The sequence below is a fragment of the Sesamum indicum genome, unplaced genomic scaffold (genome assembly GCF_000512975.1).
Source record: "Sesamum indicum cultivar Zhongzhi No. 13 unplaced genomic scaffold, S_indicum_v1.0 scaffold00112, whole genome shotgun sequence".
NCBI classification, from domain to species: domain Eukaryota; kingdom Viridiplantae; phylum Streptophyta; class Magnoliopsida; order Lamiales; family Pedaliaceae; genus Sesamum; species Sesamum indicum.
The window spans coordinates 43,698-52,838 of NW_011628046.1; the positions used below are offsets into that span (position 1 = coordinate 43,698).

The 9,141-nt window shown below is 35.8% G+C and overlaps 1 long non-coding RNA gene across 1 annotated transcript; it reads right to left on the reverse strand.

The window, feature by feature from the left end:
- Positions 1-608: 608 nt before the first annotated feature.
- LOC110013304 lies at positions 609-3,359 on the reverse strand. The gene is made up of 3 exons (XR_002288480.1): positions 3,043-3,359; positions 2,864-2,892; positions 609-784 (listed from the first exon to the last, which is right to left on the reverse strand). It is a non-coding gene; the product is annotated as an uncharacterized LOC110013304 (long non-coding RNA).
- Between the last annotated feature and the right edge of the window lie 5,782 nt (positions 3,360-9,141).

The window sequence follows — 9,141 nt, forward strand, 5'->3', positions numbered from 1 at the left end:
TGCTATATGTACACTGCTTTATAACAACGAATTTTTTAGCCGTTGAAAAATTTTGCAACAATTTTTCTATTCATTGTAAATTTTCATTGCAAAACGTTGTTTTAAAGTTTGACTTTTCATATTTTGCAATGGTATATTAGTGGTAATGTTGATGATCATTTAGTTGCAAATTAATTTTTATTTGCAACGATATTTGCGACAGAAAATTCGTTCTAATATTGCAATGCATTTTCCCATCAATAGTCCATTGGAAATATTTTAATATGAGCCATTGCAAAATAATTTTTATTTACAATAACATTAGAACGAAAGTCGTTGCAATATTGAAATACATTTTTTGCATCGACATTCCGTACAAATTTTGCAACAAAAATATTTTGCAAAGGAAGTTATCGCAAAATCGTAATGCATTTTTATAAAGACAATCGATTGCAAATCTTTTTTCTTTGCAACGACATTTTCAACGTAATCATTGTAATTTTTTTTCAAAATTTTTAAATTCAATAAAATTATATTTCATTTGACTCTAATAATCTATAAATTCAAATATAATAAAATATTTAAGCCAAAATACATATAATAAAGATAACTCAATACAATCCACAAAATAAAAATAATTCAATACAATCCACAAAATAAATGTCATATAATTTAAAGTATTCATAATTACAAAAGGGGATCAAATTCATTTTCACAATCTTCTCAAGGTGACTGGTTGGAATGGGATGACGAATTATTATCACCGAAAGTATCTTCTGATTCGCTAATATCTTCTTCTGAATCCCTACAAAAAATAACAAGTAAATAATTAGTAACAAATATGATATAATATTTAAAAATATTTTATTAACAATTCAATAATATAAATTATCTTACAAGATATCCTCCGGAGTAATGACATTAAATGGAGTTGTCACAGAAAGGTCATCATTAGAGGCAACTTCAGGCACTAATACATATGGTGGTGGTGGTGGTGTTGAGGATATATGCAGGTGATGGCAATGGAGCTACTACAAATGGAGATGAGGATGGCGTCTCTCAAGCTATAGCTGAAGGTGGAACAAGCGATGGGGTGGATGATAATGTAACCCTATGACCTTTACCTCCTCGTACCATATCCACATGAACTTCAAGTTTTACTTGAAGAATTTAAGTTGGAAGTTAACTTAGTTAAATTAGTTCACTTAAAGGTTTTAAATTGAAAGTTAACTAAGTCAAAGTAGTTACTTAAAGTTTTAAATTGAGACTTAACTAAGTTAAATTAGTTTACTTGAAAGTTTAAAGTTAAGAATTAACCAAGTTAAATTGATTTACTTAAAGATTTTAAATTGAGTGTTAACTAAGTTTAATTAGTTTATTTAAAGGTTTTACATTGAGAGTCAAACTCTTCGCTAGATACTTCGGGGGTACTGCCGCTTCTCAGAAAAAAATTCACTAGACCAAATGGATCAATACTTGGTACCCCATTGCTGAGGGAAGACTTGGCGTCAGAAACCTGAGAGACGTTGTTGAGGCATTCTAGCCAAACTTCGGTGGAGACTCAGATTGAATAACTAACTTTGGGCCATCGACACACTAACTAAGTATTGCAAGAACAATGTCCCTTCTGCACCAAGGTTTCAAGGACGACTCACCTACTTGCAGAATCCTTTGTAAAGTCCATCGGGCTGCTCAAAGCCACATTTTCTTGAGCTTTGGTACTAGAGAAGGCTCACTTCAAGATCCCTGTAATCATGAAAACTCCATAAATATTCCTGTCAACTGGCTTTGGGGAGATGGAAGGTGGAATTTGAATTAACTGAACATAACTGTTCCACATGACATCGCCAACCTCATTGCTGCAGTTCTTATTGTACATGGCCAACAACATCAGCCCTTTTGGAAATCATCCAAAGATGCTAGGCCACAACTTTACCGGTTTGGGAGGAAATCAGAGATCCTAGAATTGTCACTCCCATCTTTAGGAATATATGAACTCCATCATCACTACGGACCAACTCCATAGTAAGATTACAAGGATTGTTAAACTTGATCATCTTAATTGCCCATGTTTTTTGTTTTCATAGTACTTATAGTTTTAGTTACCTGCTAACTAAAACTAAAGGTACTATGAAACCATGTCCTTCTGCTGTTCCGTGGAAGCATGTGATTCACTCTTGCAAACTGATTCTCATTAGTCCATTCTTTGGGTCATTTGCTTACAATCGTCAAGGAGTTGCTCTCCCTCCTACTGCTTTCCACGGTGTCATTTATTTGCACCTCTTTCGATTAGTTGTAATTGGAACATGTCTGTTAGAGGTACCCTCTTTTTCGGCTTGCTTTGGTTTATCTCTTATTACAAGGGGCTCTTGACTGATGCTCATTTAGTGACATGGTTAATTTTTTTTTGGCACTTTGAAGCTTTATTTTCGAGCTTATGTCCGTAACTTTTGTCTCTGGCTTAACTACATTTTTTGTAAGGGGTAGTACTCTTGTTTACGTTTTCTTGATCTACCATTGGAAGGGAGTAGTACTCCTTGTTCACATTTTGACAATTCTTGTTTGTAATGAGTAGTAGTCCTTATTTATGGCTTTCTAGGCATTTCTAGGGAGTTAATTCTCCCCATTATAAATTTGGAGCATTATCTGAATTAATAAAGAAGGGAAGGGGACTCCAAAATGCTCCCCACCTTCGGGTGGTTTTTTAAAAAACAAAACTACCAAACAACTCAATATAACAAAAAATCAATATAACAAACAACTCATAATATATAAACAACTTAATATACCAAAAAATCAATGTACCAACAAATCAATTTACCAAACAAATCATTATACCTAACAACTCACAATCTATAAAGATTTGTAAAAATAAAATAAATACCTGAATGATGATGGAGTCAGAAAAAAAATCTGTAATGAAATATAAAATTTGTAAAAGGTTAATTGAATCAGTATATATTAACTGTAAAAACCTAAATGTGTAAAAATTCTAAAAGTTCGTAATAAATTTTTAAAATCTGTAAAAATAAAGAAAATTACAAAAAACTATAAAATAAATACCTGGGGCGGCAGAGAGACGGCGGCGATGGAAAGAAAGAGAGAAGAGAAGAAGAGGAGAAGAGAAAGGAAAAAGAAAAAGAGAAGAGAAGAAAAAGAAAAAGAGAAGAGGAAGGAAGCCGGCTGAGGTGGCGAATGGTCGAGACAGTGACGGGTCAACGGCTGCAGAAGAAACAAACTGAAAAGAGGAGAATAGAATGAAAAGAGAAAAAGAGAAGAGGAAGGAGGGTGGCCCAGGCGGCGATAAGTAGCAAGGCGGTGAAAATGAAGGAGCAGGGAGGGAGAGGGAAGAGGGAAGAGAGAGAGAGGGAGAGGGAGAGAGAGGGGGGGGGGGGGGGGGGGCTGACCTACAGCATTAACGGCTACTTTTTGAGTACCCCAAAAGATGCCCCCACTCCACTTTCAACCATTAAACAGTGTGCAGCCACGTGACTCCACCACATCACTGCCTGAAACTGTAGATCTTGTCCGAATCATTGACTCAAAGCTACTCTCTTTCCACTCTTCATTACTACATCAAAAGTCTGAACACATTTACTTCACTCTCCCCCATGCTCAGCAAACACCCCGCCCGGCACGCCCACTCATCTAACTACCATCAAGATCAGAACATGAAAACGCCAAAGTATATACTCCAAAGACAAATAATCTTTTTCCAAAGAAAAAAGAAAATAAATCAAACACTGGGAGACCAATGCATCCGGCGAGCTAATTAACCGGTCTAAAAAAAGAACTGTTTTCTTGATTTTTTTCACTTTTTTGGTTCCTAACAAGAAATGGAAACAAAATGACTGTAAACAAGCTCCGGTTTACTAATTCGGGTTGGTGGGTCAGGCGGGAGAAGGCTGGGATGTGGGATCGGCGGATGAGGGGATGTCCGGCCCTACCCTGCAGCCCTCCAGCATGAACACAATATCAGCCATTGTGGGCCGGTCTAGCTCTTGGTGGAAGAGGGGATTTTTCTTTTTTTGGTTATGTAACAATGTTCATAATTATTTTCCAAATAATTATATTTTATATATATACACCTTGTTATAAAATTAAAAATATTTCTAAATACATCCTATAATCTATAAGGCATTTTTCTCTTTATTCCAAATAAAGAGATTTCCAAAATGGCAAGAATTGCACTTTTCAAAATTATAATTTGCTAGCCATTTATTTCCTTACATGAAACTTTTCATGGGATCAAAACAATTAGGCTTGGCCGAATTTTTTTCTTAAAAATATAAGCCCAATGAATTTTTATTTAAATCAAATTTAATAAAAATTCAATTTAATTGAGCTCAACTTATAATTAATCTAATTAGATTCATAAGCTCAAATTATCCTTATTATTTAATAAGATCCAACTTATTAAATTATAGGGACAAGCCCAATACAAATTAATACCATTTTGGAGCTTTCTTTCATCCAATGGCTATCTCTTTGTGAGTAATCCAATTACTTGTGGAATTAATTTCAAATTAATTCCTTGTTTATTTCCGATAATTTGTGTGTGACTCTTTAAATTCACATTTCAGCTAGACTCTAGTTAGTGTCTAACACTTTTATTAATTACATTCAATTTAATTAACAAGAAAGCCCGTCACCATGGGGGCTGTCTAGCAACGGTTCATAGCACTAGAGACTAGCTGAATTACTGTGTGAACATTTAGGCTTTCGAGTCCATACGGTAAGGTCCTTCTGTCTACCACCTCCCGGCCTTAGTCTAGGGTATGGAGTTAGGTGTTGGTTTTCATCATGGATTAGGCTTAATACTTAAGATCGCGTTACGCCAAAATTTCTCGACATAGGAATCTCCTTTTCCTATTCGATGAACGACTGTTACCATGGATTCAAAAATCATGAATGCATCTCCAAGTGCATAAGAGATACCTTTCGCACATACTGACAGGAGACGGATCCTCTTCATGGAACTCACTATCATTGCTAAACACTCCGACTATACTGGACAAAGCTTATGATAATCATATTTTTTACACAAGTAAAAGGCACCTCGAAATGCGAGTGGATCTGCTTGAGAACGCGCAATCGGAAAAGGTGATAAAAATGCGTAAATTAAAATAAAAATATCATTAAATAATAGTTCCAAGAGTTGTAACCTTGGAGTTCCCGGGCATTCGATGTAGTTAATAATAATAAACAACAATAATAAAATTAACGCGGCTATTGGTTCAATAGAAACGAGTTTAAAAAATCGTAAATAAAATTTACCTCTTTGATTTATTTCACACCTCCTTTGTTTGATTCGTTCACACAAGGCTTCAACGTACAAACTTTTTAAAGTTGCGCCAATGCCACATCGAAATTGGGATCCCTTAACCGTCTTTGCTAGAAGAAAATTAGGGAGAGAAATACACACCAAGTGTGTATTCAAGAGGGGTGGCCAAGAGGTGGAGTTAGGATGTAGGAAATTATTTTGTGTATTCTGTATTCATTCATTAGTTATTCTAAATAACTAATACACATATATATACCTGAAAGAATCGGTATGGTCATAGAATGCGTCGCAAGCGTGAAATAAAAAATAATTAAAACGGTTCAAAGGGGTGGTCCCTTTGAGATTTTTGGACATTTGGTGTTTCTCAAAAACATAATAATCAATATATAAAAATGCTAGACAAAGTAGCTAGAGGATGAAACAAAAAGCATAGAAATAAAAATGAAACTCTACCTTTTTTTGTTTCTATAGTTGAGCAGCAACGTGCATTGATTCCCTTTACGCTCTCCCATTCCGTTTACTTTAGGATCCAAATTAGAAACCCACTAATTTGTCCACAACGTATTAAGTAAGAGATATAGTTCTTTTTCTATTGCTAGACAGAACAAAGAACAAGAAGAAAAACAACTATAGACTAACACTATTTTTAGTGCTTTCGGAATGTTTTATGTTCTAGCTTAAATCCAATTCAATGTAGAACAAAAATGAGAACATTTTTGGAGAGAAAGCAAATTTTGTGCCTTAGGCGCTGGTCATACATGATGTGAGTAGTTTTGCATATTACATACAATTGAATTAAAAAAAAAAATCATATAACCTTTAACAATGATGAAAGAACCACTCCATAGTGTTCATCATGGTGAGAAGTTTTAACTCCTTCTTTGCTTGCTCCAACCACCCTCAAATGAGCTTGGACTTCAAGTATGCACTGGGTTTGATATAATCAAATTAAATCGAGCCCAACCAAAGCCCATTGGACAATAATTGATTAAATTAATTTTAGCCCAACTATGTTCGAAGATTCATTTAATCCAATTAAATAAATCTAAGCCCAGACTCTAGTTAATTGATCCAATCAATTGATTAAGGCAAACCAAATAAATTAATCCAATTAATTTGAAGGTTTTAAGCCCAAAATTTATTAATCTAATTAATTAATTCTTGAGCCATCCATCAATGGATTATTAAATAAATGATCCAATCATTTACATATTGTCCATAAATCAATTTAATTCAATTAAATCAATTTATTTCTTCTCAAATTAATTCCAAATTAATTCCACCAATTAGATAGTGATTTGTGTGTAACTCTTTAAATTCACCCTAAACTAGAGTTAGGCATTGTGTTCAACACAAATAATTAATTAAATCTAATTTAATTAATTATTTTTAATTAATCATTAATGAAAAATGCACGTCACTATGGGTGGCCGTTTAGCAACGGTCCATGGTACTAAAGACAAAGTGAATATTGGCGTGAACATTTAGGCTCACGAGTTCCATACAGGTACAGTCCTTCCGTCGACCATCTCCCGGTCTTAGTATAGGCCATGGAATTGGGCAACGGTTCCCATCTTGGACCAAACAACTATGCTGAGTACTTGAGATGCGTTTACTCTATTGATCGACAAAGGAAATCATTTTCTATTCGACCAATCGCTAGGACCATAGACTTAGAAGTTTAAACCATCTTAGAGCGCATAGGAGATATATTCATCGTATACTGATAGGAAACAGATTCTATGTTGAAAACCACTGTCCTCAATACATAATCCGACTACATTGGAAAAGGCTTATAACGACCACATTGATGAAACAATCATCTCTCGCCAAATCAAAGATACAACCATCATATGCATGAGACCGACATGATTACTCAAGTCTAAGGACTAATCCTGTACTATCGGAGCCGGGAATTCAAGTCATACTGACCAAGCCTCCAAGATTTTCATATGATGATTCCCATGAGTCAGTTCAATTAGTTAACAACATTGTCAACTAATCGACTAAAATGGCATAGACATCCCATGTTTTTCGCCGATGAAACACGGCACTCATCCACTGAATGCAATACTTAGTGCAAGTCTTTATAGGACTCTCGATGTCCAATCTTGAAGTTCTCGACTTGGAAGTTTTCAAACCAACCCTCATAAGTTGGTTTCATAGGTGCCATCCAATGCGCAACCCAACCACATGGGTTATTCAATTGGTCTGTGGATATTTATTGTGACGTTAAAACACTGTTCAATTTAAATAATAAGCACAACAAACACATGATGCCACAGATGAATGCTTAATACATTTATCAAGATAGTATCACATTCATGGTTCCCAAAACCGCTAACAATTGGCTTCCTAGTCATCATTAATCTCCCACTTGACCTAAAGCCAGTTGCCTATATCCCTCAGACCTATCTAAGTGAGCAATTTGCGATACTAGTTCGGTCTCACGGGTCTACCATATTTTCTGCCGAAAGGATGCCATCCAACCGCATGTCACAACTTCCTACCATCGTTCCAAACTGATGGTGGCGTCTAAGAATATTGCTTGAATCTGTGATGAGATCTCGACCCTTTTCCTTATGGCATTGCCTAGTTGTTATCCTCCAGGTAACTACTGGCTTGGCCATGCTAGGCTCCACATTCAACCATTATATATGGATTTTTATTCAAGAAACTTCCTGAGCAACTTTTAAAGTCACTATACATTTGACTCTCATGGTGAAAACTATTGTGGCATCCCGCTTGAAACCATTCCAAGCCACCACATCACCATTAAGTTTGAATGTAAATTCAAATTGAAACTGCCCACCATTCACATATAACTGGAAACTAGTATTGCCATACCTTTCAGAATCAACTCTCTATTTATATGCATCAAGAACATTTCTTTAATCCTTATTCAGGTACTGAAGAGTAATCTTGACTCCTATGCAGTGCCTTATTGATACACTCCCTATAGGTTGTGCTCAAAGCACACACAACATTCGACCTAGTGCATCAGACCACATACCCATGTTGTCAACGGTAAAAGACATAAAGGATGTCAAACATCTTTCTAAGCTCCTCATCAGTCCTCGAAGGCTGATTCTTGGATGGCTTAACCCTATGATAAGGAAAGAAATCCAATTCCTTCATGGAGAATTCCTTGAATAATGTTTGTGCTTTAGTGTCTCCCAACATCTTCACCTCATTCCAAATGAGTAAGATGTTCACACCTAAAACACAACTAAGCTCCCACTGACCTTCTAACTCATTCTTGACCTGAGTCATGCCCTGCATGACCTTGTCTACACGATTATTCTACATATATGAAGTTTCAAACCTAGTTTGTACTCGATGTCGAATCTTGTGGCTCCTAGCCATTCATCCAACCCGATGTCCTACATCGCTTCTCCTTATGTCTTTGGATCACAATCCAATTGATTAGTCAGACTCAGAAACCTGTACGTATTAGGTAACTAAGGTATTCTAATCATCCCTCAAGGGGCCAGAATATAGTGAGTTAGTGGAAGAATCCGATTATAAATGATGCTTGCTACATTTGACTGAGGTGTCTCTTCACTTGATTCCTCAAGGAGCTAATCCTCACGTTAGTGAAAGATCAATCGAACCAAGTCCAACAAGGTTCGAACCCTTCCTTATCAGAGACAACGTTCAATTGTTGCACTCTGAGTAAAAACTCCACTGAGTGCGAATTTCATTATGGTCAGATTTTTCAAGAACTCCCACTAATTATGCACTACCTCAATTTAACCGAAGGATTTAATCTTTCAACCAGTTTTATTCTCCACTTCAAGTCTAATTATCCTAATTTTCCAAAGGTTTTGTTCTCCTAATTATCCTAATCGGTATGGCCTGAGAACACGGCGGAAGTG